This window comes from Rutilus rutilus (assembly GCF_951802725.1).
Source record: "Rutilus rutilus genome assembly, chromosome: 2".
Taxonomy (NCBI): domain Eukaryota; kingdom Metazoa; phylum Chordata; class Actinopteri; order Cypriniformes; family Leuciscidae; genus Rutilus; species Rutilus rutilus.
Genome location: NC_140210.1, coordinates 6568323 through 6580872, shown reverse-complemented (window position 1 = coordinate 6580872; position 12550 = coordinate 6568323). Strand labels below are relative to the sequence as shown.

General features: G+C 42.6%; 1 long non-coding RNA gene across 1 annotated transcript; it reads left to right on the top strand.

The window, feature by feature from the left end:
- The first annotated feature begins 5720 nt into the window (after positions 1-5720).
- LOC311285989 lies at positions 5721-8035 on the top strand. Its single transcript, XR_014626464.1, has 4 exons — positions 5721-5836; positions 5916-7479; positions 7765-7863; positions 7940-8035. It is a non-coding gene; the product is annotated as an uncharacterized lncRNA (long non-coding RNA).
- Positions 8036-12550: the final 4515 nt, after the last annotated feature.

Below are 12550 nucleotides of genomic sequence, written 5' to 3'. Positions count from 1 at the left end.
TTACCCTATTGTAAAGACAAATACACTGAGTGAGTAAATATTAGATTATTGTAATGGTTATTGATCAATGTTTAAATATGTAAACAAAAGCCTAAATTAAAATCTCACCTTATAAAGTGGACGTGTCTCTTTAGAAGACTTGAATTAAACTTTTCCATTCAAATAGATTACTGTTACAATGAGTGTTGTGCTTTTCAATGCTTGAAAATAATGATTGCCTTGACAAAATGGATGGACAAAAATGTAGATATTAAAATATTTAGTATGTAGTAGTTTTCCCGATGGTATTAAAAATTATAGGCTAGGCCTACTGAATATTGACATATTTCAAGGTGTCATATTGAAGTTAGAAATTCCAGTATCCACTAATTAATGTCCTTTGACAATAAGGTAAAAACGTGTTAAAAGTAGCTATTTTCTACATAAATCTATGATTTTGTTGAATATTTTTATTGGTAATGCATTAACTATCGCCAGCTAAAAAGTAATTAGTAACTAGTACTCTGAGTAGTTTTTGAGAAGAGTAATTTGTACTTTTACTTAATTACTTTTTTGACACCAGTACTTTTACTTGTAATTGAGTATTATTTCAGCAATGTAACGGTACTTGTACTTGAGTACAAATTTTCAGTACTCTTTCCACCTCTGCATAAAACCGAGGTAATCATGATGGTAATCAGCATCACAAATGCTGAGTTCACCTTTTATTGAACCTGATCAATTCGTTTACAAATTAGGCAATTTATCAACTCACCAACAGATAGATAATAATCAATTACCACCAAAAGCTGGATGGAAGATTGCTGCTCAGTGCTCATTACATGGTGATCATATGTTTGCAAACAGATTGTGTGGAATATTATGATGCTGAGACTGGTCAGTAATTGGCGGTTCTCATTCAAGAGTCCCTCTGTCAAGTAAAAGAGAGGTGAGACACAAAACAGAGGAAAGAGAGAGGTGGTGTGAGGAATGGCTCTTCATAATTCAGGAGGAATCAGTGTGAAAGAAGCTTTTCATCAAATGTTGAAGGAAGACACACAAAGATAGGACAGAGAACAGATGAAGCCATGCAACACCACAAACATACAAACAATATAAAACAATAATCACAGTCCATATCATATCTCTCATGCATGGACAATGCAGGGTTGTTTTAACCCAAATTTGGGTCAAATATGGACAAACCCAACCGTTGGCTTAAAAATGTAATTAAAAGATTTAACCCAACGGCTGGGTTTGTCCATATTTGACCCAGCATTTTTTAGAGTGTAGCTGTATCATGATATATACTTTTACTATCTGAAAGATTTTGGTCATACTGCCTTCCACTACTATGTGCACTAACAGTTCAAAGGTTTTTTTTTTTTTTTTTTTTTTTTTGAAATGAATACTTTTATTCAGCAAGGACACACTAAAATCATCAAAAGCTACAGCAAAGACTTTTACATTATTCATCAAATAGTCCTGAAAATGTATCACAGTTTCCACCAAAATATTAAACAGCAAAACTGTTTTCAACATTGATAAGAAGACATGTTTCTTGAACAGCTAATCAGCATATTAGAATGATTTCTAAAGAATCATGTGACACTGAAGACTGGAGTAATGATGCTGAAAATTCAGCTTTGATCACAGGAATAAATTACATTTTAAATTATATTAACATAGAAAACACCTGGAATATGAAGTCTCAAACAGCGTTATACCTGCCATGAGTGCTTACAAGGCTGCATTAATGGCTCTTTATAGTTGTCACACTGGTGTAAACAGGAGGCAAAGAGAGAAGAGCGATGGGGAAAAGAGGAGAGCAGAGCATACCAAAATATGTAAAAACATATGCTATTTAATGATTAATCCAGGCTGAAACTTCAGGCTCACCCTCCCGCACCGCTCTTTTCTCTCACCTACTATTTGAAAGAGGGTGTTAGTCAATTACACTGAGAATTAACCTGTCTTTATTTACTTGTCCTGGTTGTCTTTAGGGGGCAGGAACACGCATATAGCCAGCTTTCTCTACTGTCTTTTAGCCAGGTGATGTTCAGTTCTTCTGTCCTCATAACTTTGCACTCCATACTGACAGAGTTGCTGTCAACCTGCACGATTAATCGCAATAGTTTCCAAGGATGTGGGCTGTATCACACACTTCTTTAGGTAGACTTTTAGTTGGCAGACTTTCAGCCTCTTTCAATTTACTGTTATGTTTAGACATGTTGTGGTTATTTAACTGAGCATCTTCAAGGTGCACAGTCAATAACCCTTGGTTTTGAGAACACACTTTGTTGACCCAGCTCATATTACCTATACAAACTCAAGGCAAGACTATGGGTGAATAGGGTAAACATAACGTCTCGGTTACGTATGTAACCCTCGTTCCCTGAGTAGGGAACGGAGACGTTACGTCGGATGACGACAAATGGGGTTTCGCTTAGAAAGCCTATCACCTTCGAGTATAGAAAATGAGCCAATGGCAATGAAATGCCATGGGTCTGCGGAATTTGCATAGTGTAACTCCGCCCCACCTCATGGGTATATAAGGAAGTACGCCGGCAACAAGCAGATATGTTTCTTCGCTGAGGAGCCGAGACTGAACTCCGGCGATCCCAGCGGTACAGCGGAAGTGGCAGGGAGACGTAACGTCTCCGTTCCCTACTCAGGTGAAACAATATTAGCTCAAGGGGGAAATATTAATAATAACTCATAATTACTAATTATGATTAATTATTAATATTTGGGTCAGTTAATTAGATTAACTTTGAGGTAAGCTAAATTAATATTACAATCAATTAATCAGTTCCAATGAATTATTTGATTATTAATTTATTCTAAGAAAAGTGTATCTTTCATGGTCACCGAAAAATTATTATTTCTTAGCATGTACAGCACTTAGAGCATGTAACAAGATCAAGATCATAAAATGGACTTTGTTGCAAGGAGGCTCAGAAACCAAATACATAATTGTGCAAAAGTTTTATTAACTAAATCACAAACATAACTAAACTAAACAAACATACATACATTCATACATACATACATGCATAGGTCAAATGGTGAGTGTTATGGAACCGGAAGCAGGAAATAGAACTATGGAAAAGATCTATTTAACTATGAAAAGAATCCCCGTCATGGGGGGACGTGAGGAGTAACAGTGAGGCCAGCAGCAAAGAAGCCAAGAAGCTAAAAAGTGGGAAGGGTCAGTGACGTTTTGAAGCTTGACAAAGGTCACACCTTTCCGAGTTTGCCTGATCAATGAGAAGGGTGGAATTTCACAAGCGGGAGTTTCTTCTGTGATTGATTTATGAGTTTTTGTTCTAAGCATGCTCATTTGCAATGGCACGCTGGATTGGTTTCTGATGACGAAACTAAGAAAGATTCTTGTAGTACTAATATGTTGCACAGCTATCGGCATATCATGTACACAATCATTTCGATCTTCAAAGTACCAATTAATAGAGACCAAACATGGTATGTGTGGGGTTACGTTGACTGTGGGTCCATAGATATATAGTATCAAAGAGATAATAGTATCAACAGAAAATAGTATTAAAAGACACAACACAAGGCAGTAAATCATTCACAAAATGTTCTGGAATGCATGTTAATTTCATGTTAATCAGTTCATCGATAAATGAATGCAGGAGAGTCTGTTCTAACGTCTGTAGGTTTTGTAGCAGGATCCTATTCACATTGCTACGGGTCATAAAACTAACTTATCTGATCGTGGCCATGGCTGTCTTCCAGTGCCCTGCGTAAGTCTGAGCTCTCTGTCGTGAGACTAGCATGGACGAAGGAGTCCTACTTAACACAGGAATACCAAGGTACACTGGGAAGCATATCTCAGCGGACATATGCAATCATGCCCAGCCCGAAGAGGGGGACTTGGAATACACATATGACCCAGAGGGGCTGCATATGGAGTATCACTGAGGTGTCCAGCCGCAGGTGGAATATTTCAACCCCAGGGGTGGCAAGGTGGCTTGCCGAGGGAAAGACATATGCTCAGAGAGGCTTACAGTGGAAATACACATGTGGGGGTCGCCCGGAGGGGGAACCATGCAAATGGAGGCACCTAGCCAAGCGCGAAAGCTGCCGGTGGCATAACTCTGGCGTTGACGTCGACAGTGCTGGAGGAACTCAGGGCCTGCGGGGAGGCTCACCTGAGGAGAATATCGCACGTATCCCGTCCGTGGAGAGGAATGGCGAGCAAGCGAAGACACCTGAGCAGAATCTAGTACCGGCTAGTTTAAGCGAGTACATGAGAAGAAACTGGCTCCACTCAGAGATTATAGAATCTCGTGAATGAGTTAGGTGTCGCCCAGCCTGCAGCTCTACAAATGTCTGTTAGCAAGGCGCCATGCGCTAGAGCCCAAGAGGATGCCACACTCCGAGTGGAGTGGGCCGTCACACCAAGGGGGCACGGTCGACCTTGCTGCTGGTATGCCAAAGCAATGCCGTCCACTATCCAGTGAGACAACCTTTGCTTGGAGAGAGCCTTTCCCTTCAGCTTCCCACCATAACAGACAAAGAGCTGGTCTGAGGTCCTGAAACACCGCGTTCTGTCTACGTAAGCACGGAGGGCACGTACTGGACAGAGCAGTGCCAAGGCTGGGTCTGCCTCCTCCAAGGGCAGCGCTTGCAGGTTCACCACCTGATCTCGAAAGGGTGTGGTGGGAACCTTGGGCACATATCCAGGCCGGGGTCTCAGGATCACATGAGAGTTAGCCGGCCCGAATTCCAGGCACACTTCGTCAACCGAGAATGCCTGCAGGTCCCCTACCCTCTTGATGGAGGCCAATGCAACCAGGAGGTCTTAATTGACAGGAACTTAAGCTCCACTGATTGCAGAGACTCAAAGGGAGCGCTCAAAGGGCAGTTAAAACCACTGAGAGGTCCCAAGAGTGTACGAGAGGAGGGCGAGGAGGATTCAGTCTCCTCGCTCCCCTCAGGAACCTGATGATCAGGTTGTGCTTTCCCAGAGACTTACCATCAACTGCGTCGTGATGTGCGGCAATGGCGGCAACATACACTTTCAGGGTGGAGGGAGACAGCCTTCGCTCCAACCCTTCTTGCAGGAAGGAAAGCACAACACTGATCTGGCATTTCGTGGGTTCTTGATGTTTAGAAGAACACCAGTTGACGAAGAGGTTCCACTTCAACGCATAGGCATGTCTCGTGGACGATGCTCTAGTGGAAGTGATGGTAGCCACCACCGCTTCGGTAGGCCGAAGCCGAGACAGCTCGTCGGCCGCAAGGTACAGGTCTCCCGGAATATAAATGGCTTGAAGCGACCTCAGATGCTTCTGATTCCATAAGAGGAGGTGGCGAGCGAGTTGCAACATACGGCAGGAGCGCAGACCACCTTGATGGTTGATGTACGTGTTGCGCGTGGCTCGTTTTCTAGATCTTATAAATTCCGATTATGGACCAGATTCAGAAGATTTTCGGGTCGACTCACTGAAGCAAAACTAGCAAAATATATATTAATAACAAATTCAAATGAACAAAATCACTCAAGACTACTGGACTGCAATTAATTATATAAAAGGTAAGTATATTTTTTCTCTTTGTTGGTTATCGGAATGATTATAGAAATGAAATAAAATAAAACAATTAAATGACAGAAATATACAGTATTTCAATTAAATGACATGTACCAGAGAAACACAATCAGAATTTCCCAATGTCACTCTTCTAAATCTCAACCTCAATATTTCAATTTCAGATTCAACAGTTGTTGTCTCAATTGCAAAAATAAGAAATTAGAATGTTCATCAAAATGGAAACAGTTCAGTCCATGAAGAAGAAAAAAACTTGAATTCTTGTCTTCAGGAAAATCCAGGTAAATTGGAAAAATATACAATGTGTGTAGTTCTGTCCTACCCACTCAGAAACTTTGTTTCTCACAACACTTTTTACAGGTTTCCAGGGACGAAGTGATGGGATGGCTCGCCAGTCCAACCAAGGATAGGAAATCCACAGCAGGACAGAAATCACGGAATCGGAATCGGAACCTCAGCAGCAATTCAGGAACTCTCAACAGAGAATTAGATCAAAGAAAAGAAAAAAATATACCAAAGCAAAAAACCCGGCCTTGAAAAACAAAGCCAAACACAATTATTAGATCTCATTCAAATAAACCTTTTTAAACAATCAATATGACTCTCTTCAATCATTTAAATACATATGCATGCTAATCACCATGTGCTCGATTAACACATTAATCTATATACAGAGCTAGCAAGCTAGCACCGCATGGCACACACTTCCCAATAGAGAAAAATACACAATCTCAACAAATAATACGTCTCTGCATTATTTAACGTAACTACATACAATCACATAGTATATTATAAAACATTTTCAACATTTTTTCATATTATTACCCACTTTACCAATGCATTGTTCACATTACTATCAAAAACAATATTCTCATTAGTCAAACACACTTCTCATAAAGAAAACAGTACTCACCAAGGAGAAATATGGATCAAGGAACAAAAGAAAAGCAATTTCCCAAAGGAAAGATTCGAAAATTTCTCCTCTCTCTTCAGTAACTTATAGTTTCTGCACGGCGCGCTCAATTTTCACGAGGCACTTTACACACGCGAGCTCTCTAAAGAACCAGTAACTCATAAATCTACTGTGCTTGTTAATAACTTACTGCTAAATTATCACAGTTTATTCTTTCTTAACTCACTCAATTGATTTAATATCACTCGTATCGTTCACAATCTCTTATCTCCGGTCGCGTCTCAGCTTGATACCGATCTTTCTATGGAAACTTTTTCTCAACTGAGGGCGGAGCTAACCTTTCACCTCACCAATCAAATTAATTCAGAAACATTTTTCTATTCTTTGAATTATTTATAATAAAATAAATACAATTTATTTATTATTCTTCTCTTACTATTAGTTTCATAGCGATATGAATAAAATAATACTAATTATAATTACTAGTGACCCAAATTAATGTACTGGGTTACACTCTCCCTTCCTGAATATATGCAGGTCCCTCTGCATACTCACACTAAGATAATTTCTATCAGAGTCACTTCAAAGGGTCTTCCAAATTGGTAGTAATCGCAGCACTCAGACTTGAAAGCAGGGATTGGATAACTAAACTAAGAGGGTTACCCAGTTGCGGGTACTGAAGTCTTTTGGGGGGTTCACATTGTCTCCTTGAGCGTCTAAGACCTCCTCCAGTTTCAGTTAATTCACTCTGGTTATGTTGAGAGTCACAAGGAGTGGCACTTTCTGTTTGAGGGGAAAGGATACTTCCTTCTCTGTGCGCATTTCCAGATGATTGTTCACCCTCAGCATCCAATTTCTCACAATTCCTCATCGGTTCATTTTCATTTCCGGATCTATCAACCGAACTTTCATCAAGAACTTCAACTTCAGGCAGATCTGATGGGTCCCCTTCCATCAATTCCTCTGAAGTAGGATGATCAGCCTTCTGCACGTTGGAGAATTCCATATCAGGTAAGTTTCCATGTTCAGCGGGTTCTTTCGGGCTAGGACATCCTTTATCCTTTTCCATCGCAGGTTCAGCACCAGGTAAGTGGACGGTCCTTCTACTTCCAGTGGAAGAAACAGGTTTTGGGTTCGACAGAATTCTGGTTTCAATCTCGAAGGACCTTTCAGGAGCATAATGGTCAACTGGATCATAGTCTGACTCTGAACACTCGCTCACACTCTCAAACTCCTTAGGTTCCTCAGCACATCTGGCTCTGGTTCTGGGTTTACGAATTACTTTCCTCTCAACAGGCTCATCAGGTGTCGACAGGAATCCACAGGGCAACAGCAGATCCCTGTGCAGAGTCCTCAGAGGTCCATTCTTTCTTTCTGGAGTCACCGTGTAAACAGGTAAATCTCCTGCCTTCTTGATTACAATGTAAACGTCAGGCTCCCACTTGTCTGCTAACTTGTGTTTTCCTCTCAGGCGGACGTTTTTCACCAATACACGATCACCAACTTCAAGGGTAGAGACAGTAACACGCTTGTCATACCTCCTCTTGTTTCGTCCTGCTACCTTTTCAGCATTCGTCATTGCAACCTTGTAACTTTCTTCAAGTCGCTTCTTGAGACCTTGTACGTACTGAGAATGGGATTCAGATGGACCATCAACTGGCAACCCAAACGCCAGGTCAACCGGTAGTCGTGGTTGTCTCCCAAACATTAGTTCGTACGGGAAGAATCCAGTCACATCACTCTTAGTGCAATTATAAGCATGGACAAGTGGTTTGACATAATCTTTCCATTTTGACTTTTCTTTGTTGCTCAAAGTTCCCAACATTTGTAGCAGCGTCCGATTGAAACGTTCAACTGGATTGCCTCTCGGGTGATATGGAGTAGTTCTAGTCTTGGATATCCCAGCACATTTACACAGTTCCTTAATTGTGCGAGACTCAAAATCAGTGCCTTGATCACTGTGAAGCTTTTCTGGGAACCCGTAATGCACCAGAAAATTGTCCCATAGACACTTGGCTACTGTCTGAGCTTTCTGGTTCCGCGTTGGCACAGCAACAGCATATTTAGTGAAATGGTCAGTGATCACCAGGATATCTTTTGTGTTACTCAGGTCAGGTTCTACCGAAAGGAAATCCATGCAAACTAGCTCTAACGGTCTGCTAGTCTTGATGTTCACCAATGGTGCAGCTTTTTCTGGCAGAGTCTTTCGTCGAACACAACGCTCACAGGTTTTGACCTTCTTTTCTACTGCTGCGGCCATTTTAGGCCAGAAGAACCTTGATCGTACAAGATCGAGAGTCCGTTCGATTCCCATATGACCCATTTCATTGTGGAGCTCTCTTAAGACAGTGGAACGAAAATAAGCAGGTAATGCTAGCTGGTACGACAAAGCTCCTTGCTTTTGAATTCTCCTGAAGAGTACTCCATTTCTCAACTCCAACCGGCTCCACTCTTTGAACCATGGAATTAACTCAGGTGGACTGGTCTTGAAACAGGGCTTGTCATTTAATTCCAACTGTCTGATAACTACTCCAATTTCCGAATCCATTCTCTGTCTTCTTTTCAGTTCTTCTTCAGACAAATGGGAAATCTCTGTACGTTGGTAATTATCCTCTTGTTGGAAAGCTTGTGGTAAAGCCTCCACATCTATAGCAAGGGATTCTACTAAAGTCACTGGAAGATGACAGGATTCAGGCTGACCATTCAATTGACCAAGATGATGACGTTCACAGATAGCTTCTATGGCTTCGGCAGAAACGACCTGCGAGGTGTCTTCGGTTAGGTGTTGGTGAGTAAATTGTCTAATCCTTTCCATTTCTTTTTGTGTTTCCAGGTCATCTGGAACTTCCTCCTGTGGTCTTCGGGATAACCCATCTGCATCCTGGTTTCTACTCCCAGCTCGGTACTGTATCTTAAATGTGAATGTTGACAGACTTGACAACCACCTATAACTGGTGGCATCTAACTTGGCGGAAGACAAGATATAAGTCAATGGGTTGCTGTCGGTTATCACAGTAAAAGTAGCCCCATACAAATAGTCATTGAATTTAGTGGTCACCGCCCATTTCAATGCCAGGAACTCCAATTTGTGGGCGGGGTACCTTACTTCACTCCTGGTAAGTCCTCGACTTGCATATGCGATGACTCTCATCTGTCCGTCTTGCTCTTGGTATAATGCTGCACCAAGCCCGGTGGTACTGGCGTCCGTGTGCAACACAAACGGGAGTTTGGGGTCGGCAAATCCCAATACTGGAGCAGAAGTGAGTTTCGTAATGACATCATCAAAGGCTCTTTGACATTCTGGCGTCCATCTTTCACCAAACTGTTCCTTCGGACTGAAATACTGTTTTGCTTCGTCTGTCTTTTTCTTGCGGCCTTTCTGTAATGGAGGATACCCAGCAGTGAGATCATTAAGAGGCTTCACTATTTTCGAATAATCTTGCACAAACCTTCGGTAATAACCAGAGAATCCGAGAAAAGCTCTGAGCTCCTTAAGCGTTTTCGGCCTTGGCCAGGTTTTGAGGGCTTCCACTTTCGCTGGATCAGTCTCAACTCCACTCTGCGAAACTATGTGGCCTAAGTACTTGACAGAGGTTTGGCAGAACTTGCACTTCTCAGGTGAAAGCTTTAGCTTGAACTCACGCAACCTTTTGAGCACTTCTTTCAGACGAGCTTCATGTTCTTCCAGAGTTCTTGAGAAGACTATCAGATCGTCAATGAACACAAGCACTTCCTTCCGATTGAGATCTCCCATACAACGTTCCATCAACCGTTGAAACGTGCTAGGTGCGTTCGTGATTCCTTGTGGCATCCTATTAAATTCCCAGAAACCTAATGGGCATACGAAAGCGGTCTTCTGCTTATCAGACTCTTCCATTTCAATTTGATAGTAGCCCGACTTAAGGTCGAGGACTGAAAACCATCTTGATCCGGTCAAGACTGAGAAAGCTTCTTCCAGGTTAGGAAGGGCGTATGCATCCTTGATTGTCTGAGAGTTTAATTTCCTGAAATCTATACATAATCGCACAGAGTTGTTCTTTTTTCGTACCACAACTATAGGAGATGAGAATGGAGACTCTGACTCTCTGACAACTCCAGCTTCAAGAAGCTCTTGGAGATGCTGCCTGACTGCATCCACGTCTTGGGGGTGAATTGGTCTGGCTCTGTGCTTGAATGGTGTGTCATCACTAAGCTTTATCCGATGTTTCACTTGGTCAGTGTGTCCGTAGTCCAGATCATGTAACGCAAACACATCAGGCATGGAATTCAACAGTGATGTTATTCTCTCTTTCCAATCTGACGATAGTGGAGAATCTCCAAAGTCAATTGGAATCTTTGACAGACTTGGCTCCATCTTTTCACTTCCAGCATCCACTTTGGAAAACTCTTTTTCCATCACTCGCTGGACTGCATGGACTTCAGCGATCACAGTCTTCGGGGGAATCACTAGGTCAGTTTGAGTGTCATTCCTCACTACTACTGGTAACTGAGCAAAGCGTTGCCTTGAAGGTAGACTGTGCAGACAGCTTGCCACCAAAAGACCACCAGGTAAGGGAGACGTTGTAGGTGGCTCCACTGACACCCATTTTTCAAAGAGAGGGCCTTTCACATGAATTAGTCCATCCAGAACTACAGTGCACCCTGCCGGTACAACCTCTTGTTGATTCCCTTTCAACTTCACACATCCCACAGTTCCACTGGAAGCATGCAATTTCCTCTTCTTCAGCACATTTATAACAGCTTGATAGCCATAACAAAGTGACTTGATAGCACGCGTGCCCCTTTGAGTGCAATCGGCATATAACACATCAAGCGAGTTGGTACCAATTAGAATCTGTGGAATGTTTGTCAGGTCTGGGACTATTAGAGCTAGCGTCGGGACCTCGGCTTCCACCCCCAGGAAACTTTCGGGAAACTTTAAGTTGAGCTCGACATAACCCAAATAGGGTACGGCTTGTCCGTTGGCTCCCTCTACTTCAAGAAGATGCTCCAATGATTTCATGGGGTGCTTGCACAGATATTTAGCATAGTATGACTTAGGAATGGTTGTCACCTGCGACCCGGTATCTAGAAGGCAGTTCACTTCTCTCCCTTCAATTTGGATTCTGGCGGTGCACCTGGTCCCTACTAATCCAGTAGGTAATTCACGACGTGGAGATTCATGAACATGCTGATGCAACAGATATTCATTCCTCTTAGGGCATTGTTCTCTTCTTCCCGTCTCTGTCCGCCCCGCAACTGAGACGGATTTCAGTTTAAATGCTTAGTGTTGGAGACGTTCTGCAGATCCCATTTGATTTGTCGCTCTCTTAACTCATGGCGTTTCTCTTCAACCTTGCGAGGGTTTGGGTCATTTTCGCAGTTAACAGCGAGATGTCCATCCTCTCCACAATGGAAACAATAACCAGGACGGGGTCTGCTGTGCGGTTGCCAGGTGGGTCTTGCATCCTTGTTCACCTCAGGTTCCATTGGCTTGGGTCGGTATTTTGCAGGGAAGGTGCTCAAAGCTGGAGACTCTTGATACTCCCCTTGAACTCTTGGGACGAGATGAGCTTGAAGCTCAGCTATCTTCTGCCTTAATTCAGAGAATTCTTCCACAGTAGGACTGGTCTTTTCTTTACGAACTAGCTCTGGTTTCATTGCGGAGATCTGGGCTTGGAGTTTTGCAACCTCCTTCTTCAGGGTTTCGACTTCAGACTTTTCAGCTTTGCTTTTGGACTTGGCTGACTTCGGCTTTTCACTTGACTGGCCTGGCACCTCGTCAGTGGAATCTTCAGATACATCGCTGCAGTACACAAACTGTTGGTGAGTCGCTGTCCGTAACTTAAGTGGAATAGGAGCTTGTCTGTTTAATCCGAGATGCTTTCTCATCCTTTCTTCTTTTAGGGTCTGCTTGTCTTCTGCAGTACGGATGAGAACCACAAGTTCAGCGAAAGAAGGGGATGTGACTCTCTTTCCTTCCAGCTGCAAATCCGTGATTAAGCTGTTGTCCCAGCAACCTCTGCAAAATTGCTTGAGGAGACAACGGTTCCGTTCAGCTGCAGCAACACCACCTCGTCTGATCGCAGCACTCAGCATCACA